Raw genomic sequence first — 23,547 nt, forward strand, 5'->3', positions numbered from 1 at the left:
AAATAGCCGATGCAGACATAGCATTCAGCCAAAGACTATGCTTGGCCATAAGCAAGGCTTACCACCTGATGATTTCCAATCTATAATGCTAGCAGTGGGGTCAGACCTGGGAAAGGATTTCCTTCCCCATGTTGGACAGGATGAAGCTGAGGACCTGCTGGTCCTTTGCCACCCAAGTATCATAGTCGGGGTTGGGCTTGGGCGGCGCATCCTTGTTGTCCCCCTTGGTGGGAGCAAGGAACTCCGGCGGTGGAACCGCCGTGGGCTTGATGAAGCTGAAGAGCTGCGCCCCCTTGATGGTTGAGAGGACTTGCGCACTCCACGCTTGGTAGTTGGCGCGAGTCAGCTTCTCGCTGACCGGACAGAACCCGAAGGAGGGAACAACAGACACAGCGGAAGACGACGCCATGATCTAACTGCGTAGGAAATGGGCTATGAATACCATGTGAAGGGAAGTGAACGAGTTGCCCTCCCCGGGTCTCGGTTTCATGTTAAATAGGCCCAATCTTGTACAACAAACTTGGTTACAACAAACTCCAACAAACACAGATATCTATCCTATTTCTCCAAGACTTAAGCAACAAGCTAGACTTGGATCACGTGCTGGATATAAAACTACCTAGCCGCAGGTATACACAAATATCTCTAACACCTAGAACCACACAAAACAGAGCAAGTTCACTACTAATAAACATCTCATTATCGTTGGTTCAAAAGTGCCCATCACCGTAGGCGAGTGTGCGTGTGGGTGTGGTTGTGCGTGTGTGTGCACGCGTGTGTGCGTGTATATCTGTGAGTGCATGCGTGTGTATGTGTATGTGACATGCGCAGAAGCTCACAAACGGAACAACATGATAGCCTTGCAGGTTCAAACCCTTTCCTACCTCCCTAACATTGCTTGACTTAAGATCAATAGTAATCAGCTGACCACCAGTCCGTCGTGGAAGGCTGCTCATATCACAAGGCACGAGAATAACACTTATGCCATTCCAGCTTCTTGATTATCTCAAATTCTAAGCTATCCGCGACACATATATAATGTTTTACATTTCACCGTTAGGTAACGATATTATATTTTCCTTCCTAAATTTATTTGCATCTTGTCCCGCATGCCCACCGCTGTTGGTGACGTGATTCTCCGGGCGTGGCCCGTCGTGGCCACGGGTCACGTCAGGACATGCGCACACCTTTTCTTGTGTTAGGAGTTTGATGCAGGGCCCACGCTCTTGGACCCGTGGTGGTTGGGGGCGGCACGGACCCCGTCGGGCGAGGCGGAATCTGCGCCGAGGGGTCTGGCGAGACAGAGTTCATCCCCAAGGGGTTGGGCGAGGCAGAATCCGCGCCCGAGGGGTCAGGAAAGGCGGAACCCGAGCCCTCGGGGTCGGGCGACATGAGTTCCGCACCCGAGGGGCTGGCGAGGCGGAGCCCATGCCCTCGGGGTCAGGCGACACGAGTCCCGCACCCGAGGGGTCTGGCGAGGCTGAGCTCATGCCCGAGGGGTTAGGCGTGATGGAGCTCGTGCCCTCAGGGTCAAGCGAGGCCTTAGATACACCACTAATCATCCGAGCAGATCAGTGTCATGCGGTCATTAACTCTTACTCTGGGTATCCCTAATATCGGTACCGACAAAACTTTTGGTTTAACAATATCGTGCTGAAGCCGTGTTGTAGGGCGAGGTGGTGTAGCTGATGCAGAAACGTCTCCGGATCTAGGCGCCGCATAAGATCCGGGCAACAAGATCTCCATGGGACCTAGAGCGGGACCTGTACCCCCCTCGACTAGATCACTCTGTGGCTCAGATGTGGGAGGCGCAGGCACAGGAGAGACCGTAGGAGCCATAGAAGACCCACTGGCAGACATTGTCAGGCACAAAGCTGTCGCCGAGAGACTGGGCTCCGATCCCGGAGCTGATCCGATCGGATCAGCCATCACAACAGTAGGTGAATCCAGCTATAATCATCGATGAAACTCACATAATAATTATTGCGTCCAACAGAAGTAGGAGCAGGGCCCCAAACATCAGAAAAAACAAGATCCAAAGGACTAGTAGATACACTAGTGGATCTAGGATAGGGCAACAGATGACTTTTGCCCTTCTCACACGCATCACAAATGGTGTTTTATTGGAATCTCTAACAAAGGGAAGCCTATGGTGATTAAGGACTTGCTGAACTACTTGAGTAGATGCATGACCTAATCTATGATGCCACAGGGAAACGGACGGCTTAAAGGCACTGAGAGCTTGCTTATTCTTGACTGACTTGAGAGGGTAAAGGCCTCCTTCACATCTGCCTTGAAGGAGGGTCCTCCTCGTCCCCTGTTCCTTGATAGAAAAATGAGGGTGAAATTCTAAGAAGGCATTGTTGTCACGGTCAAGACGATCAACAAAAAGCAAACTTTTGTGGCTTGTGGAACATGAAGGATGTTGTTAAGATGAATGTTACTAGTGCGGGTATGCAAAATACTGGAGCCAACATGACCAATTTCCATACCTATTCCACTCGCCGTGTGGACTTGATCGTGGCCACCATACTTGTCACGGATGGTGAGCTTTTTCAGCTCACTAGTCATTTGATCTGTAGCGCCCGAGTCGATGTACCAATTGGTGTCCACCACATAGGATGTGGTAGCCGACGAGACGCTCTTCTGAGGAGGACCCATGAAGCAAGCATCAAAACGCTTGAAGCACTTGATCACGGTGTGTCCCTCCTTGCCACACAGCTGGCACATGACGCCTGATGGTGCGCCGCCATGGCCACGGCCACCGACGCGGCCTCCCTTCATGCCACGCCCAAAACCACCACGGCCACCGCCGCCACGGCCCCGGGTGTTGTTGTGGCCTGCTCCTCCTCCACGGCCGCCCTTGGCAACCATGTTTGTAGATGAGTGGGAGCCCCCTCCATGGAGCTCCATCCTTTGCTCGAAGCTAGTGAGCTGAGTGTACAGCTCCGCCACCATGATTGGCTCAACCCTAGCGGTCACCGCAGAGACCACTGGATTGAAATCCAGATCCAACCCGGTGAGGATGTAAGAGACAAGCTCTTCATCCTCAAGCTTCCTTACTGCAGACGCCATTTCGTCCGCCAGGGCCTTCATTTTGGTGAAGTAGTCCGCCACCGAAGATGTTCCCTTGGTGGCGGTGGCAAGCGCCATCCTTGTGGCGATGATGTGCGCCCTCGACTGGGATGTGTGCATGGCTTCAATCACGGCCCATGCTGCAGCCGCCGTCTTCTCCGAAGAGACCTGGGAAAGGATCTCCTTCCCCAGGTTGGACAGGATGAAGCTGAGGACCTGCTGGTCCTTTGCCACCCAAGTATCGTAGTCGGAGTTGGGCTTGGGCGGCGCATCCTTCTCGTCCCCCTTGGTGGGAGCAAGGAACTTCGGCGGTGGAACCGCCGTGGGCTTGATGAAGCTGAAGAGCTGCGCCCCCTTGATGGCAGAGAGGACTTGCGCACTCCACGCTTGGTAGTTGGCGTGAGTCAGCTTCTCACTGACGGGACAGAACCCGAAGGAGGGAACAACAGACACAGCGGAAGACGACGCCATGATCTAACTCCGCTAGGAAACGGGCTCTGAATACCATGTGAAGGGAAGTGAACGAGTTGCCCTCCCCGGGTCTCGGTTTCATGTTAAATAGGCCCAATCTTGTACAACAAACTTGGTTACAGCAAACTCCAACAAACTCAGATATCTATCCTATCTCTCCAAGACTTAAGCTACAAGCTAGACTTGGATCACGTGCTGGATATAAAACTACCTAGCCGCAGGTATACACAAATATCTCTAACACCTAGAACCACACAAAACAGAGCAAGTTCACTACTAATAAACATCTCATTATCGTCGGTTCAAAAGTGCCCATCACCATAGGCGAGTGTGCATGTGGGTGTGGTTGTGCATGTGTGTGCACGCGTGTGTGCGTGTATATCTGTGAGTGCATGCGTGTGTATGTGTATGTGACATGCGCAGAAGCTCACAAACGGAACAACATGATAGCCTTGCAGGTTCAAACCCTTTCCTACCTCCCTAACAATGCTTGACTTAAGATCAATAGTAATCAGCTGACCACCAGTCCGTCATGGAAGGCTGCTCATATCACAAGGCACGAGAATAACACTTATGCCATTCCAGCTTCAAGATTATCTCAAATTCTAAGCTATCCGCGACACATATATAATGTTTTACATTTCACCGTTAGGTAACAATATTATATTTTCCTTCCTAAATTTATTTGCATCTTGTCTCATCAGCTATGTTGTGTCGCCCGCTGTTATTTTCAAAATTAAGAAACTAGCTTTACTAATAAATAAATTTTCAGCTTTTATTACTACAAAATGATTTGAGGTGATAGACCATTTCATTTACAGAGACGATAAAAAAATGTCTCTGTCTCCAAAAGTGTCCAACGTGTAAAACTGAAACATGCAGCCATGAAAAAGGAAAAAAAAAAGAAAAAGAAGTTCAAAATTTATGTTTTCTAAGCAAAATATAACCCAAACTCAAATTAGCTATTTTCACTAGTACAAAGACACTGGAGGTCAAAATACAATGGTTTCGACCACGGTTGTGAAAAGGCCAGAAATGGTCCATTTCTCACTGGAGGAGGCACTATGGTTTATTGTTACACAGTGAATATTATGTTATTATACACTTGGGTAATGTTGAGAAAATCAAAACTACCAATATATTTTCATTAGGCAATGTCAGATTCTATTCCATTCATGGAGGGCGAAGGACGCATCGAGAGCTCTTGGATTCAACCATGCTCAATTAGCAATGTTCCTACAGACACTCAATAGGTTTCTTACTGATATGTTGAACATGTATAGGCATAGCCATCTAAGACAAGAGATGGATCGTCGTTCAAAAGGCAAGGTTATCCACAGCATCCATGGTCGCCGCTCCACCCCAGAAAAACAACCTTCTCCGGCCTGCTCAGGAACTCAAGATGACGATTGTGTACGAGCGCAATGTCGTCCGTGAAGTACGGACGAGCTCGCTCACGTTTGTTGTCCCTTTTTCAATTGCATTAGGTGGTGCGTTGTTGATCGATTATGACTTATGAGGAGTATAATAACTTTTTCTCTCGCCGCCTAGTGCGGAGGGCTCAATATGGCTAGGTAGGGCCTTTGCCACACCTTGATTTTAGTGCTTCATTTTCTCTCCTCTTTTATATTTTTGTTTTTTCTAGTGTTTTTCCTATATCTTCACAATAAAATGAGCCATGGAGCTCTATTATTGGTATAGTTGTGCCACACCTTAACCTGTATTTGTCCTCCGCCACTGTCGATGCCTGCTTACAGATTAGGGTTCTAGACGTGAGGATTGGTAAACTCGAGCTACAGCTCAACAGTGAGCTGGAAAAGATCTCCTCCTACTCAGGCTTTCTGGAGGAGATCATCTCCAAGCCACAAGGCTCACCGTATTCATCGGTCCGGGAAGAGCTAGACAGGTCCCATGCCCAGAAAGATAGGGCATACCAGAAGCACTAGCGCCAGTAGCTGGAGATGGAGATCCACGACCACAACGGTCAGGGCGGCGACCCTAATCCTCCTGCCAGCGCCGCCAGGGCCTGCGCCAGCAACTAGCGCATCAACAAGGACCTGCGCGCGGCTAGCTAGCTTAGAATTAATTGCGTTGTATCTGTATGCGAGCTAGTTGAGGGATTTATTCGCCTATATACAACATGCAAATACGATGATCCTATTGTTTCTAGGTAGAGGTTTACATGTTATGTACATTGTGTGATAAAGCAAGTACATAGAATATGTGTCTGCATATGTGTTTGTTATTGTGTTCGTGTTTGTGTGTGGGCGCGCGTGCGTGCTCGTGAATGTGTGTCTTGTGTTTGTGCGTTCTTGTGCGCGCGTGGCGTGCATGTGTGCGCTTGTGCATGTGCGTGTGTGTGCGCGAGCGTGTGTTGTGGGCTGCATGTGTGGGCACGTCTATGTGTGGGGCTGCGTGGATGTGTGCTTATGTGCGCCAGTGCGTGTGGGTGCGCGCGTGTGCGTGTCTGCGTGTTGTGCGTGTGTGTGTTCGGGCGTGTGTGCATGTGGGTGTTGTTGTGCGTGTTGTGTGTGTGTGTGTGTGTGTCGGGCGTGTGTGCGTGTATATGTGTGAGTGCATGCGTGTGTATGTGTATGTGACATGTGCAGAAGCTCACTACCACTGCTTGACTTAAGATAAATAGTAAACAGCTGACCACCAGTCCGTGCTAGTAGAGAGGTTTAATCGTACCTACTGCAGGCTGCTCATTCTTCTTATATCACAAGCTGGGAGCGTCATGCGAGGCACGAAAATAACACTTATGCTATTCCAGCTTCCAGGTTATCTCAAATTCTAAGCTATCGCGACACATATATAATGTTTTACAATATTTCAGCGTTCACTGGTAGAGAACAGAGCTTTACTCCCGGTGAAGAACCCCCTCTAGTCCCGGTTCCCCACCCGGGAGCAAGCATCCGGGACTAAAGGGGGTCCTTTAGTCTCAGGTCAGGAACCGGGACTAAAGGAGGACCTTTAGTCCCGGTGGGTAACACCAACCGGGACTAAAGGTGCCTCCTGACATGCCACGATGGCCAGCACCTTTAGTCCCGGTTGGTAATACGAACCGGGACTAAAGGTTTTTTTCTTTTTTCTTTTCTTTTCATTTTTTTGTTTTCTTTTCAAAATAGGTTTTCGAAGTCGTATTGTATGCTGCTAATTATATATTTATACGCGCGTATAGTATGTTTCGGTTCAAGCATAATGAACATATTAAATCACACAATTCAAGCATAGAAATATATATATATATATATATATATATATATATATATATATATATATATATATATATATATATATATATATATATATGCATGCATGCATCATATATATATAACGCTTATGCTATTCCAGCTCATTCTTCTTATATCACAAGCTGGGAGGGTCATGCGAGGCATGAAAATAACACTTATGCTATTCCAGCTTCCATGTTATCTCAAATTCTAAGCTATCGCGACACATATATAATATATGTTTTACAATATTTCAGCGTTGGGTAATAATATTATATTTTCCTTCCTAAATTTATTTGCATCTTGTCTCATCGGCTATGTTATGTCGCCCGCTGTTGCTATCCCAGCTGGATATTATATCCCCATGTATCATAATGGAAACGGCCGGCATGTCTCTGCTAGTGACACCGCCAGGTAATAAGTCTTGCAGCCTGCTATTATATATGTGCTAATCTGACTGTCATCTGATGATGTTCGAAATTATTTATGATGTGTTGCTCTTGCTATCAGATTTGAATCATGGACTGGCCATACCATCGGGAAGAAGTCAGGTAATAAACCTTCTCATCGTGTGTTCACAGCTTTTTCTGTAAGCAAATGATACTCTTTCAAGAGGAATTCAATTAACTTAACTGCTACCTTATTCCATTTATTCTAATTCATGTTTCATTTATATCGAACTTGATCAATAATAATTGTTGATCTTATTCCATTGTTCAGATGGGGCAATATGGTTCCAGACCAGCAGGGCAGACACATATATAGAAGCAGAAATTAACAAAAATGTAAGTTAGACATGATATCTTATATTCTACATATTGTCCCATGGACTTCCACAGGTTTGCTGCAGTTAATGATGGTGACTTGGGTAAGTAGAGACTAGTGACTAGCAAGGACTCCTTTCGTAATGCTAACCAATCGAACCGGATCCAAGAGGACACTAACAGGGAGCGAAGCGCCGAGCTCAATGACTCTGCTCTGTGCCCATATACGACACTGTTAAGTTGAATTTACATATACGACACTGAAATCCATAAATATTATGAAAAATATTTAATCAATATAAAATTTATGGGGCCTAGAAACAGTCTCCCGAAAAATGTCACAACTATCACTATACAGTGACGTGCATAAATAAGCAACTTTCTTTATCCGACGGTTAGCGTGGCTATTGTTATTTTAAATGAAGAAACTAGCTTTACTAATAAATAAATTTTCAGCTTTTACTACTACAAAATGATTTGTGCTGATAGACCATTTCATTAACAGAGACGATAAAAAAATGTCTGTCTCCAAAAGTATCCAACGTATAAATTCAAACTGAAACATGCAGCCATGAAAAAGGAAAAAAAGAAAAAGAAGTTCAAAATTGTATGTTTTCTAAGCAAAATATTTCCCAAACTCAAATCACAACTCAAGAACCACCTTTCAATCCAACTTTCCCAGCGTCTAAGGGACTATTTTCACTAGTACAAAGACACTGGAGATCCAAATACAATGATTTCGACCACGGTTGTGAAAAGGCCAGAAATACTGTGTTACATAGTGAATACTGTGTTTTATACACTTGGGTAATGTGGAGAACATCAATTAATGCCAATACATTTTCATTAGGTAATGTCAGATTCTATTCCATTCATGGAGGTCGAAGGACGCACCTTGAGAGTTCTTGGATTCAACCAAGCTCAATGAGCAGTGCTCCTACCCGAATCTCAGTAGGTTTGTTACCAACATGTCTCATGAACATGTATGTACAACATCCAAATACCATGATCCTATTGTTTTTGCGTAGAGGTTTACATGCTGTGTACATTGTGTGATAAAGCAAGTACATAGAATATGTGTGTCTGCATGTGTGTTTGTGTTTGTGTGTGGGCGCGCGTGCGTGCTTCTGTGTGTGTCTTGTGTGTGTGCGTGCACATGTGTGTATGTGTGTCTGTGTGTGCGCGTGTGTGCGCATGTGCATGTGTGTCTCTGTGTGCGCGTGTGTGCGGTGGAGTGCATGTGTGGGCGCGTCTATGTGTGGGGGTGCGTGTGCGTGCGCACGTGTGTGCTTGTGCATGTGTGTGTTGTGCGTGTGTCAAAGTGTATTCGGTCGTGTGTGCATGTGGGTGTGGGCGTGTCTGTGCGCGCGCGTGTGTCCATGCGTGTGTATGTGTACATGTGCGGAAGCTCACAAAAGGGAACAACATTTTAGCCATGCAGGTTCAAACCCTTTCCTATCTCCCTAACACGGTTCGACTTGAGATCAATAGTGAAGAGCGAACCAACAGTCCACGCCACAATAACTGCAATACGTGAATGGGCCTGTGGTCCAATGGTAGGACAGTTCGGTTGGTCCCTACCCACCAGGGTTTAAACTCTGGTATTCGCACCTTTTTCTGCAATTTTTCTAAAAAAAAATTAGGGTACACGCACGCGTGCGCGTTCGGTGGGCCACGCACGGGAGGCTGGAGAGCCTCCCAATCTCTTCTTTGCATGTTTACGGACGCGCATGCATTTGTGTGCGTGTGGTGTGAGCGTGGAGTATGTGGGTTGTGTGCGTCCAAGTTGTACAATAAAGGCAATATCCTCTATAAAGCCAACCAATCGAGCCCAATCGAAGATGACATCAACAGGGAGCAAAGCGACATGCTCAATCACTCTGCTCTATGCCCATCCAGTGTCCTCCTTCCTGCTATCGAGTTGAGGTAGAGCCTCCCTTGACCAAAGGACGAGTTTGGACTACTGAATGACAGCCAATCCTAGTTTACCATCTTCTGTGTAGTCATGAGCACGGCGCCGTGATCCTGCATGAAGAATGCAGGTGCTTATCTAGGGCCTGTTTGGTTCGTCTAGTAGCTATTAAATTTAGTAGCTTTTAGTCACTTTAGTAACTTTTTAACCAAACGATATGACTAAAAGTTACTAAAAGGACTTTAGTCCTCTCTAGTAACTCTGGAGTTACTAAAAGTGACTAAACCGTTTAGTAGCTACTAAAGTTTAGTAGCTCGAACCAAACACCCCCTAACACACTACTACAGAATGGACATGTTGTCCCGGGCGGTAACAGCCTTTAGTCCCGGTTACCGCGCCGGGACAACGATCCCGGGACTAAAGGTGGAACCTTCAGTCCCGGGTCATCGAGCCGGGATTAAAGAGGGACCTTTAGTCTCGGTTGGTAACACCAACCGGGACTAAAGGCCCTCCAGCCGAGCGAACCTGGCGCACCCTTTAGTCCCGGTTGGGGTTACCAACCGGGACTAATGGTTCACCCTTTAGTCCCGGTTGGTAACCCCAACCAGGACTAAATGTTCCTTTTCTTTTTCTTTTTTTTTGTTTAATTTATTTTCAGTTCAGTTACACGTATTTGTTTAATATATAATATGTTTTTATGTACGTATTCTACGTTGCTAATATAAATACACGCATGCATATAATTACATCTAATTCTCATCTTGAGCATTATTATATTCGAATAAAGTATGAAACTATATATATTATAGATATATATATATATGTATATATACAACACTTTCATAATCTTGTTCTCGAAAATAACGATATCAATAAACATTTAATTTACATCATTTATTCCTTAAGATCAAAGTAGAACTCGCCGTTGGGATTTAGCACTTTTTTTAGAAGATATCCTGCTATTGACTCTTGAACTGCTTTCAGATGGTCTTTTTGCATGACCCTTCGTTTCAACCATTCAGTCTTGCATTTGAAATAAAAGGAAAAGTATTAATACACATATATGTATATATATTCATTTAAAAATAAATAAAAATTGATATATACGTACTCTGAGGACATCTTCAGGAGTTCTTCTTATGTGCGCAGTGATAAATTCACAAACGTAGTATCCACACAAGTTATTACCTGGTTCCTACCGCAAACACCACTGTACGAGAAGAAGATTATTCTCATCATCTCACACGTAAATTGAAGTACGATATAGTAATTAAACACATGGGGAAGTGTATATAGTACAACTTACTGGTATTTCAACTACATTAAGTGGTGCCTTGCAATCCTTGCGATGTTGCCGAATAAACTCTTTCCAAACCCTGTGCGACCAATAATGTACGATCGTTAATAAATTATGGCAAAGTCTATTCAATAATAGTTGTGCGCGAGAGATCGAAATTACCCCTGGATAATGTCTATCATATCTTGGTATAGTGCCCGTTCTTTTCTCAACGAGTCAAAGATTAGTAACCGACTTGAGTTTAACTCAATGACAATGAGTATCCAGTGAAAACTGCATTGGTTTATACACACACGTACATGCATATAAGTTGTATTGATATTACATAAAATGTGTAGACTACATTATTATTAACACTTACTCAAAGTTGTACGGGAAAAGTATTGTTGTCTTGTCGTGCTGCTTCATGAAGAACATCATGATATTCTCCTGTGCTCCAGATACCCATCGCTCCTTGATAATAATACCGGTTTTGAATACGATATAAGGATCAATGAAGCCAACACTGGTGTCTTGTATTCTTTGGAGCTCTGACATCTGGAATCTGTATATAAATATAAGTTACATGTGAGGATAATTATATACACGTACGCATGGAAGTGAGTTTATTAAATAAAAGTAAGAATCACTTACAAACAAAAGGAGCTAATGATTGATTTGTCCAGAGCGTCCAAGTGGAATAGTTGATGCAATTCTTCGAAACTAATATGTAAGATGTCATCGCCACGGAAGTAATGATGGTCTCTAAATCTGACAAAGATCCACTGCTCACCCCTGCCACACGCCTGCATGTACCACTTGTTGAGCAAGTACATTTGCGTACCCAATTCATTCAGAGCCGCAGGGTTGTACAGACTTTTGCCATATTTATAAGTCTTCCAGGTATCAACTTCCAGGTTCTGGATTGGAGCTTTGCCCGTCAATTGATCCAAGGTTAAACCAGTATCTTTAAAAAAAGCATTAAGGGCTTGAACCGACACTTCTCCAGAGTTGTCTGGTCGATAGACTTCTATGTTGGAACCATATTCATTAGCAACAACAAGATTTTGCATTGGTTGCTTCTGTTGTCCGAGCTGTGGGACATCCTTCCCTGATGCTCTTTTCCTTTTCTTATCTGCATCATGTGACTTTACGAGGGAGCGATCATAGTCTGATAGTGGCGAAGGCTTACGAAGTTCAATCATCTTTTTCTTGTGAGCATCGACCTTCTGCCTCAGCACATCTCGTGGTATGTAAAAGTACGGCTTCTCCTTAAGCTTTGCTTGACTCTTGTTTTTGATATCTATAAAAAATCTTTTACTTTTTTGTCTTCTTCAGCTGCTATTTGCTCATCAGTCTTTTCAGGAAGTATTTCTTGAGAAATAACTCTTTTTCTCGGGGTCTTCTTTGCCGCCGGGACCTTAGACGTCTTTGTAGTGCGTCGCTGTGGAGGGGGTGGGGGCGGTGTTGGAGATCGGCGTGGAGGCGATGAGGCCGGTGTTGGTGGAGACCGGCGTGGAGATGTTGGAGATCGTTGTGGAGGCGGTGGGGCCGGTGTAGGAGTTGGAGATCGTTGTGGAGGCGATGGGGCCGGTGTTGGTGGAGACCGGCGTGGAGATGTTGGAGATCATTGTGGAGGCGGTGGGGCCGGTGTAGGAGTTGGAGATCGTTGTGGAGGCGATGGGGCCGGTGTAGGAGTTGGCGATCGCCGTGGGGATGAAGTCGTCTCGCCCCCCGCGACGCTGTGATGAGATGGGGAATGAATGATTAGGCTAGGCTGGGGAGAGACCCTGCTATAAAAACAATTTGTGTATCAATTATTTTTGAAGCCAATAGAAAATTAATGGAAAATAATATTTCATTCACTTTCATTCGTACCTAGGGTGAGGTAGGGGAAGCGGTGGCGCCCCAGGAATGATGATGAAGCGTTTGCGCCATTGAATAAATGTCTTCTCTGTTTCTCCTAGTGTCTTCTCCCCATCACCGCCTTCAATGTCAAGAGGAACATTGCTGTAACCTTTGAGCACTCTATCGACCGAGACGCTAGCATATCCAGGTTGAATAACTGACCCATGGATTCTTGGTGTCTTCGTTCGGTCTATTGGAGATACAACCCCGACAGCCACCATGATTGATGCATTACCATCTGGAATGTGCAGCTCACATTTTGTTAGAGGCTCGGTAATGTCATCAACAGGGAAGCGCAACCCAGCGTCGTCTTGAATAACTGGCAGCTCCGTAGAAGCACAACTGCTTTTCATCTGACCAACGGGGCTAATGGTGACTCCCGGCGTTGATTGCGATTGCATTTGACTCATTGCTAGCTGCACTTGCCTCTTGATCTCCTCCTGCATTCTTGCCTCAAGAGATTTTTCTCGTTCACGTGATTCAAGCAATGCTTATCGTGACTCATCAACAAATTGCTCCAATGCACGAATTCGTTCTGCCTCCTCATCCTTCTTTCTCTGGCGGCTTCTGTAGGTATCCTTGTCTGCTGGGAATGCGTGTAGCCACGGAACCGCCCCATAGCCTCTTGTTCGACCACCGTGTTCGGGATTCTCTAGGGCATATGTCAATTCATCCTTCTCTCTGTTGGGCTTGAAAACACCACTATCAGCTTCTTCCCTAGCACGAGCTAGTCTCTGTGTTGCTCTCTCAATTTTTTGACCGAAAATTAGCTTGCCAGTGTCTGGGTCTAGGCTTCCCCCATGAGCGTAGAACCAATTCTTCGCGCGTTGAGGCCAGTTCTTTTCTATTGTTTCAGGTATGATTCCCTTGGCAGTAATCTCTGCTTCTAGGTTCTGCCACTTGGGAATAGCACTCCTATAACCACCTGATCCCATGCGATGATGGTATTGCTTCTGTCGGGCATTCTGCCGATTCCTCATCACACGTTCCTCGCTGTCTTGAGATGTCTTGTATTCTACGAAGGCATCCCAATGGGACTCCAACTTGACAAACGCCTTAGCATTGAAATTCGGCGTAGCATTCTTCAAGATAAACTTTTTATACAATGTCTTCTTCCAACTCTGGAACAATGTTGCCATCTTCTTCATTGTCCAATCCCTCACTAGCTCCTTCAAAGCATCATCTGCTTGTAATGTGAAATGCTGAGTGATATCTCTCCAAGCTAGGTTCTTATCACGATCAGATACAAAACTAACATTAGGAGCGGATATCTTCTGCTTCCATTCACGAGCACTAACTGGGATCCTATCCCTTACAATGAACCCACATTGATTGACATATGTCTGAGCATGTGGTCCCAATGGTTTGCCGGTGTCGGTGTCGAATTCTGATATTATGAAATGGCCCTCTAATGGCTTTTTTGGCCCTCGGACTTTCCTACTTTTGTCGGTGGTTGATGTAGATCCAGAGACCGGCTACATGAGTAGAAACACAACGATTAACAACAAATATACGTACGCATGCATCTATAAGAGATGATAGATAATCGAATATACCTCGCCAGTATTTTCTTGCGCGACAATTTGTTGATCTTCAACCACCGGCATATTCAGGATATCCTCATAATCAGCAAAGTACTGACTCGTGTCATCTACATCCACATTGGTGCCGGCGTTGATAATATCCGCCATTATGTCATCACTCAAGTTATCATCCGGAGCAGCCATTTGTATCTTCAAGATAACACATAGATAGAATTATTATGGTACATAACATAAGTACATGTGATAACACATATAGAATTACTAAATCCAATTAAATATAATAACACATAATATTTCATAAGGATAAACATAAGAATTACATAAGGTATAGGCTTTGGAATCGAATCAAAAACACTTTCGATCCAAAAACATGGAAATAAGTACATGTATATATATACACATAGAATGATACAATATATTTTCTCTCTCTCTCAACACATAGAAATAAGTGCATATGTCTATATCTCTAGATATGCATGTGATAACACATAGAATGTCTCTCTAGATGCAATTTTCTCTCTCTCTCAACTTATGAAAATAAGTACATGTATATATACATATAGAAATAATTAAGTACATATATATACACATATAGAATCTCTCTCTAGATATATATATATAGAGAGAGATAGAATATATAATTACTAAATCCAATTAAATAAATCTAACATGAAATTAGATAAACTAGTAATAGATAATACATTTTAAAAATTCTAACTAACTAAAAAATTATCTAAAAAACTAACATATATCAACTAACAATCTAACTAACATATATCAATTATCTAATAAATCTAACTAACTAAAAAATCTAAGTAACATATATCAATTATCTAATAAATCTAACTAACTAAAAAATCTAACTAACATATATCAAAAACTATCTAAAAAACTAACTAAACTACTAAATATTATTTATTAGTATTATCTAAAAAACAATTAATTAAAAATCCAACATTATAATCGACGACGGCAGCGAGCTAGGCCGGGCGGGCGGGCGAGTTCGACGACGAGGCCGGGCGGGCGGGGCTCGACGACGGCAGACGAGGCTGGGCGGGCGGGGCTCGACGACGGCAGCTGAGATCACGAGGCCGGGCGGGCGGGCGAGAGCTCGACGGAGGCGGGGCGGGCGGGGCTCGACGACACGGCAGACGAGGCCGGGCGTGCGGGCGAGCTCGACGGCCGCCGGGCGGGGCTCGACGACGGCAGACGAGGCCGGGATCGACGACGAGGCGGGGCTCGGCGACGACGAGGACGAGCTCGGGTGCGGCGGCGGAGACGGGATCGGAGAGACGACGCGCGAGATCGAAGATGAACAGAACAAGTCGATATATATAGGCCGGTACCCTTTAGTCCCGGCTGGTAACACCAGCCGGGACTAAAGGTCATTTAGTACCGGCTGGTAATCTCAACCGGGACTAAAGGCCCAACCCTTTAGTCCCGGCTCGCCTTACAAGCCGGGACTAAAGGGTTTTTAGTCCCGGTTGGTGTTACTAGCCGGGACTAAAAGTATTTTGGGCGGGCACCGAAATTGCCGCCCACCCTTTAGTCCCAGTTCTTGGTCTGGGCCGGGACTGAAGGCCTGAAAATTTTGCCAACCCGCCAGCGTACTTGGAAAGACCTGGGATTTTGATTTTGTTTAATACTAGGTTAATCAATTAATTCCATAGCAACTTCAATACTTTGCAATATTTATTTTAAAAAAATCTATTGATTAACTAATTATTTATTGTAAATAGGAAAATTTTGTAACCTAAAGTTTTTAATTTCTTTTATGAATATAGAATATAAATGTGACTAATACTAAGTATTTTGTTAATGCAAAAATATATTTGTAACTTAAAATTAATAAAACTAATATTATTCGATAGGAAATTTATTATCACATTATTGTAACGTCAATGTTTCAATTTTTTCTCGGTTTTTGACCAAAATTGACAGGAAATTTTTGTTGAACCTATAAAAATAAAGAAAATGTAGTATTTTTTGTTCTACAACTTTTTCAAATGAAAAAATGGTCTATATAAGGATTGTAGATATTGATGATATGAACAAACTTGGTATTTAAAACTTTTAAATTTTAGATAATCTAGGGTTCCGAAAACTAGTTTGTAGGCGTCGAAATTTAAAAATCACAAATTTGAACCGTCCAAACTTTCTCAAATGGAAAGTTGACCAAAACAACAATTGTAGATCTTTTTGAGTTTAACAAACTTGGTATTCAAAACTTTTCAATTCGAAGTCATTTAGAGTCCATAATACTAGAGTCAAAGTGTTGTTTTTTCATTTGACCAAATTTGACTTGGTCAAACTTGCACAAATGAGACACTAAATTACCTCAGATGAAAAAACTCTGAATACCAAGTTTGATCATCTCAGCAAGATCTACAATTGTTACATAGCTCATTTTCCCATTTGAGAAATTTTTATCAAACACTAGTCACAACTTCTTGAATCTCATATAGACTATCTAAAACTATGTCACACACTTGTGAAAATTGAACTACATTTTGTTCAAGCTTTCTCAAATGAAAAAATGGCCTATATAAGGATTGTAGATATTGATGATATGAACAAACTTGGTATTCAAAACTTTTCAATTTTAGACAATCTAGGGTTCCGAAAACTAGTTTGTAGGCGTCGAAATTTAAAAATCATAAATTTGAACCGTCCAAACTTTCTCAAATGGAAAGTTGACCAAAACAACAATTGTAGATCTTTTTGAGTTTAACAAACTTGGTATTCAAAACTTTTCAATTCGAAGTCATTTAGAGTCCATAATACTAGAGTCAAAGTGTTGTTTTTTCATTTGACCAAATTTGACTTGGTCAAACTTGCTCAAATGAGACACTAAATAACCTCAGATGAAAAAACTCTGAATACCAAGTTTGATCATCTCAGCAAGATCTACAATTGTTACATAGCTCATTTTCCCATTTGAGAAATTTTTATCAAACACTAGTCACAACTTCTTGAATCTCATATAGACTATCTAAAACTATGTCACACACTTGTGAAAATTGAACTACATTTTATTCAAGCTTTCTCAAATGAAAAAATGGCCTATATAAGGATTGTAGATATTGATGATATGAACAAACTTGGTATTCAAAACTTTTCAATTTTAGACAATCTAGGGTTCCGAAAACTAGTTTGTAGGCGTCGAAATTTAAAAATCACAAATTTGAACCGTCCAAACTTTCTCAAATGGAAAGTTGACCAAAACAACAATTGTAGATCTTTTTGAGTTTAACAAACTTGGTATTCAAAACTTTTCAATTCGAAGTCATTTAGAGTCCATAATACTAGAGTCAAAGTGTTGTTTTTTCATTTGACCAAATTTGACTTGGTCAAACTTGCTCAAATGAGACACTAAATGACCTCAGATGAAAAAACTCTAAATACCAAGTTTGATCATCTCAGCAAGATCTACAATTGTTACATAGCTCATTTTCCTATTTGAGAAATTTTTATCAAACACTAGTCACAACTTCTTGAATCTCATATAGACTTTCTAAAACTATGTCACACACTTGTGAAAAATTGAACTACATTTTGTTCAAGCTTTCTCAAATGAAAAAATGGCCTATATAAGGATTGTAGATATTGATGATATGAACAAACTTGGTATTCAAAACTTTTCAATTTTAGACAATCTAGGGTTCCGAAAACTAGTTTGTAGGCGTCGAAATTTAAAAATCACAAATTTGAACCGTCCAAACTTTATCAAATGGAAAGTTTACCAAAACAACAATTGTAGATCTTTTTGAGTTTAACAAACTTGGTATTCAAAACTTTTCAATTCGAAGTCATTTAGAGTCCATAATACTAGAGTCAAAGTGTTGTTTTTTCATTTGACCAAATTTGACTTGGTCAAACTTGCTCAAATGAGACACTAAATGACCTCAGATGAAAAAACTCTGAATACCAAGTTTGATCATCTCAGCAAGATCTACAATTGTTACATAGCTCATTTTCCTATTTGAGAAATTTTTATCAAACACTAGTCACAACTTCTTGAATCTCATATAGACTTTCTAAAACTGTCACACACTTGTGAAAATTGAACTACATTTTGTTCAAGCTTTCTCAAATGAAAAAATGGCCTATATAAGGATTGTAGATATTGATGATATGAACAAACTTGGTATTCAAAACTTTTCAATTTTAGACAATCTAGGGTTCCGAAAACTAGTTTGTAGGCGTCGAAATTTAAAAATCACAAATATGAACAAACTTGGCCTATATAAGGATTGTGAAGTCATAACATATTACATAATATCCGTCTCTAAAACATAATATATTAAACATGCATCGTTGTATCATGCAGGCACAACAGTGAATTTCTTCTTGACGTATGACCCTTGGTTATGATCTTGTCGTAACCATGGAGTGTCTTCATCATTTAACATGATGCTTGGATCTTTCTTCACTATGAAGGGTGGAATTCGGACATTTCTTTCGTAATCTTCTGACTTGTCTTCAATTCCTACTATATTTATTTTCCCAGAAAGAATTATGTGGCGCTTTGACTCATTGATCATTGAGTTGATGTCTTCGTTTTTTCCTCTCTTTGATTTTGTAGACATGTCTTTCACATAGAACACCTGACTCACATCGGCAGCAAGGACGAATGGTTCCTCTTTGTATCCAATATTGTTGAGGTCCACTGTTGTCATTCCATACTCTTTGTCGACTGTTACCCCTCCTCCGGTCAGCTTCACCCATTGGCACCGGAACAAAGGGACTTTAAAATTAGGTGCGTAGTCTAGTTCCCATATCTCTTCTATGCGGCCATAATATGTTTGTATATTCCCATTTGGATTTGTGCCATCTATGCGAACACCACTATTTTGATTGGTGCTCCTTTTATCTTGGGCAACTGTGTAAAATGTATTCCCATTTATCTCGTACCCTTGGTACGTGAGGATATGCCACGATGGCTGCCTAGCCAACAAATACAGTTGCTCATCAATATTGTCATCGCCTTGACATTCTTTTCGCAACCAACCACTGAAACTTTCCATGTGCTGACGCCTAATCCAAGCTTCAGTCTTCCCTAGAAACTTGGATCGTAAGAACTCCTTATGTATCTCGATGTACGGATGCACCAATGACGAGTTCTGAAGAACTGTGTAGTGTGCTTTATTGAAATAATCGTCTTCCATGCCGATATATGTTTTCTTCCCTAAAGTTCCTTTACCACTGAGTCTCCCCTCATGTCGTGATTTGGGAACGCCAATCGGGGCAATGTCAGGAATAAAGTCAACACAGAACTCAATGACCTCCTCTGTTCCATAGCCCTGGGCGATGCTTCCTTCAGGCTTAGAACGGACTTTCACATATTTCTTCAAGACTCCCATAAACCTCTCGAAGGGGAACATGTTATGTAAGAACACAGGTCCAAGAATACTAATCTCCTTCACCAAATGAACTAGGATGTGTGTCATGATATTAAAGAAGGATGGAGGGAACACCAACTCAAAGCTGACAAGACATTGAACCACATCATTCTGTAGAGTAGCTAGTTCCACTGGATTGATTGCCTTCTGAGAAATTGCATTGAGAAATGCACATAGCTTCACGGTGGCTAGACGTACATGTGGAGGTAGAATTCCTCTTAAAGCAACTGGAAGCAATTGCGTCATAAGCACGTGGCAGTCGTGAGACTTTAAGTTTAGGAATTTTTTATCTGGCACATTTATTATACCCTTTATATTGGAGGAGAATCCCGATGGGACCTTGATGCTGCTTAGACATTCGAACATGCTGTCCCTCTCTTCTTTGCTAAGCGTGTAGCTAGCAGGACTTAAGTAATGACGTCCATCACCTGTCTTCTCTGGATGAAGGTTGTCTCGTTCTTTCATGCACTGCAAGTCCTGGCGTGCTTCAAGTGAATCCTTTGGCTTCCCGTACACACCCATGAATCCTAATAGGTTCACACAAAGATTCTTTGTCAGGTGCATCACGTCGATTGCGTGGCGGACCTCTAGGACTTGCCAATAGGGTAGCTCCCAAAAGATGGACTTCTTCTTCCACATGGGTGCATGTCCATTAGCATCTTTGGGAACAGATTCACTGCCTTGTCCCTTTCCAAACACTACTTTCACATCCTTGACCATTGCGAGTACATCTTCCCCGGTTCGGTTATGAGGCTTCTTCCGGTGGTCTGGCTTACCTTTAAAATGCTTCCCTTTTTTTCTTACTTGGTGATTCAAAGGAAGGAATCGACGATGGCCAAGGTACACGACCTTTCGACATCTTTTCAAATATATACTGTCAAGGTCATCAAAACAATGTGTGCATGCATTATATCCTTTGTTTGTCTGACCTGAAAGATTACTTAAAGCAGGCCAATCATTGATGGTTACGAACAACATTGCTCGTAGGTCAAAGTGTTCTTGTTTGTACTCATCCCAGACACGTACACCTGGTTTGTTCCATAAAACTAGAAGTTCTTCAACTAATGGCTTCAGATATACATCAATATCGTTGCCAGGTTGCCTCGGACCTTGGATGAGGATCGGCATCATAATGAACTTCCGCTTCATGCATAACCATGGAGGAAGGTTGTAGATACATAGAGTAACTGGCCAAGTGCTATGACTAGTGCTCTGCTATCCAAAAGGATTCATACCATCTGTACTTAAGGCGAACCTTAAGTTTCTAGCCTCATTTGCAAACTCTGAAAATTCTCTGTCTATCGCTCTCCACTGGGACCCATCAGCTGGGTGTCTCAGCATATTGTCTACCTTACGGTCTTCTTTATACCACCGCAACAACTTTGCGTGGTCTTTATTTCTGAACAAACGTTTTAAGCGTGGTATTATAGGAGCATACCACATAACCTTGGCAGGGATTTTCTTTCTAGGACGTTGTTCACCCTCGACGTCACCGGGATCATCGCGCCTGATCTTATACCGCGATGCTTTACATACCGGGCATTCATCCAAATTCTCGTATTCATTGCCATGGTAGAGGATACAGTCATTAGAACATGCATGTATCTTCTGGATTTTTAATCCCAAAGGGCAGACAACCTTTTTTGCTTCGTACGTAGTGGTGGGCAATTCATTTGGCTTCGGAAGCATCTTCTTTATAAGGTTTAATAAATTCCCAAATGCCTTATCGGATACACCATTCTTTGCCTTCCACTGTAGCAATTCCAGTGTTGTACCCAGCTTTTTTTGCCCCTCTTCGGCCGTCGGGTATAGCAACTTCCTATGATCCTCAAGCATGCGCTCCAACTTAACTTTCTCTTTTTCACTTTCCCATTCTTGTTGTGCATCACGAATGGCATCGCCAAGAGCATCACCGAGATCATCTTCTACCGCTACCTCTTCTTCATCTTCCCCTATTGTAGTATCATCAAAGGCACCATACTGAGCAATAATGTCATCAATGTCTAAATCTTCTCCTTCACCTTCTTCCATCATGACCCCGCTTTCTCCATGCTTAGTCCAACATATATAGTTTGACATGAAACCTGACTTAAGCAAATGTGAATGAAGACTCATTGAGCTTGAATATTCCTTTAAATTCTTACATAGGGCACATGGACAGCATATGAAACCATCCCGCTTATTTGCCTCGGCCACACCTAAGAAATAGTGCAAGCCCTCTATAAAGTCTTGGGAGCGGCGATCGGCATTGTACATCCAATGGCGTGACATAATCTGTATTACACGACAAATTATGAAAACCTTGAACATAATTAAGTATTTTATTACACAACATAAATGACACACACACGGTTGATTAATTAACTAAGCCTGGCTACAACGTAAGCAATCCCAACTATCACTAAACAAACTAAAACTACAATGCACTTTAGTAACATAATTATTTTGTGATCGTACGCAACTAAAACAGACAAATCATTCTTCTGTTGAATATCAATAAGCTTCTCCTGCTGGCTCACTGCCTCATCAGCAGCAGCCGCTACCTCAAGCGCACCCAAATTCTGCACGTATGTAGCATAATCTTCCTCCCAGTACCAACCATCGCATCCATTGCCCTCCCACTGAAATTAAAGCCAAAAAATATTTAGTCAAAAATATTCAAGAAAAGCAGGTCAATTAGCCATAATTATAAAATGCGTAAGAAACTCACATCGCGATCCGGGCACTTGTAGAAAACACGACCCTTGTTGGGTCCCTGTCTCTTGACTCGGTACTCCATCACAATCTTCTGCTTACACTTGCCGCAGATAATGAGAGGGAGTTCTGGCCTCAGTCGTTTCGCAACCGAACGAGAGGCCGAGGATCCAGTAACAGTTGTCATCTACTTTCTATACTTATTTTTGCAAACTAGTGTAAATTTCATATTTTCAAATATCCATCAAATTATAGCTCAAAAACATGTTTCAATAAATAACCATCCGTACTAGTTGACCTTGCTTACGTGATCATCTCGGCGAGCATTTCTCCACCGGACGGCACCGTACTTGGCCAAGGAAGAGCTCCAATTCTACGAGAAAGGGAACACGGTCTTCCACGACCGTTGCCGCTCTCCCTCGTAGAATCAAAGCTCCTCCTTGACGTCCGTTACCGCTCGGCAGAGAACATGCTTGCCGAGCTGAACACGGTCCGCAAGTTCAACTAGTACGGATTTTTTACAATTTTCTAACAATTTTCTAAGTTTTTCATTTCATGGAAAAATTAATTCTAAGATCACGTAAGCCACCGGGGACGAGAATGGCGCGTGCTCCAGCGAGGACGAGCGAGGCGTGATTTTGATGAACTAATTTAACTTTTGTTTATCCAAACATATATGCAAATCATCATGTGATTTTGAGCTAAAAATGACATATAAAATCATAATAAAGTCCAACATATAAAGTTACACATGCATCTACATCGCAAAATGAGATAAGCTACTGATAAAACATAAGAGGATTAAGTTTGTTACCTCCAAAATCGAAGAGCAACACCAATGGAGGGGGAGAGTGCAAGAACAACAGCAAGCTGTGAAGAACAGAGGCAGTGAGTTTGAATAATGGAATGGCTCGGGCTCGGGGAGGAAGAATTGAGCAGAATTATAGGCCGGGATAATTAGTCCCGGTTAGGGGTCCAAACCGGGACTAAAGATTAATCTTTATTCCCGGGGCATAACCCAAACCGGGACTAAAAGCTTTAGTCCCGGCTGGTATTACCAACCGGGACTAAAGGTAAACCTTTAGTCCCGGTTGGTAATACCAGCCGGGACTAAAGATCCCTGCCCCGCGGACGACCGTTGGGCAGGGACCTTTAGTCCCGATTGGTATTACCAACCGGGACTAAAGGGTCCTTTAGTCCTGGGGGCAAAAAATGCCGAGGCTAATGCTAAATTGGGACATCGTTCTAAAGTCTGTTCTCTAGTAGTG

General features: G+C 42.8%; 1 long non-coding RNA gene and 1 other non-coding gene across 2 annotated transcripts; both read right to left on the reverse strand.

Moving 5' to 3' along the window:
* Positions 1-2,918: 2,918 nt before the first annotated feature.
* Positions 2,919-3,057, reverse strand: LOC136547764 (small nucleolar RNA Z247). Its single transcript, XR_010781721.1, has one exon. It is a non-coding gene; the product is annotated as a small nucleolar RNA Z247 (small nucleolar RNA).
* A 7,487-nt stretch (positions 3,058-10,544) lies between these two features.
* Positions 10,545-11,530, reverse strand: LOC136545047 (uncharacterized). The gene is made up of 3 exons (XR_010780900.1): positions 11,386-11,530; positions 11,114-11,296; positions 10,545-11,025 (listed from the first exon to the last, which is right to left on the reverse strand). It is a non-coding gene; the product is annotated as an uncharacterized lncRNA (long non-coding RNA).
* Positions 11,531-23,547: the final 12,017 nt, after the last annotated feature.

This window comes from Miscanthus floridulus, chromosome 3 (genome assembly GCF_019320115.1).
Source record: "Miscanthus floridulus cultivar M001 chromosome 3, ASM1932011v1, whole genome shotgun sequence".
Lineage (NCBI taxonomy): Eukaryota > Viridiplantae > Streptophyta > Magnoliopsida > Poales > Poaceae > Miscanthus > Miscanthus floridulus.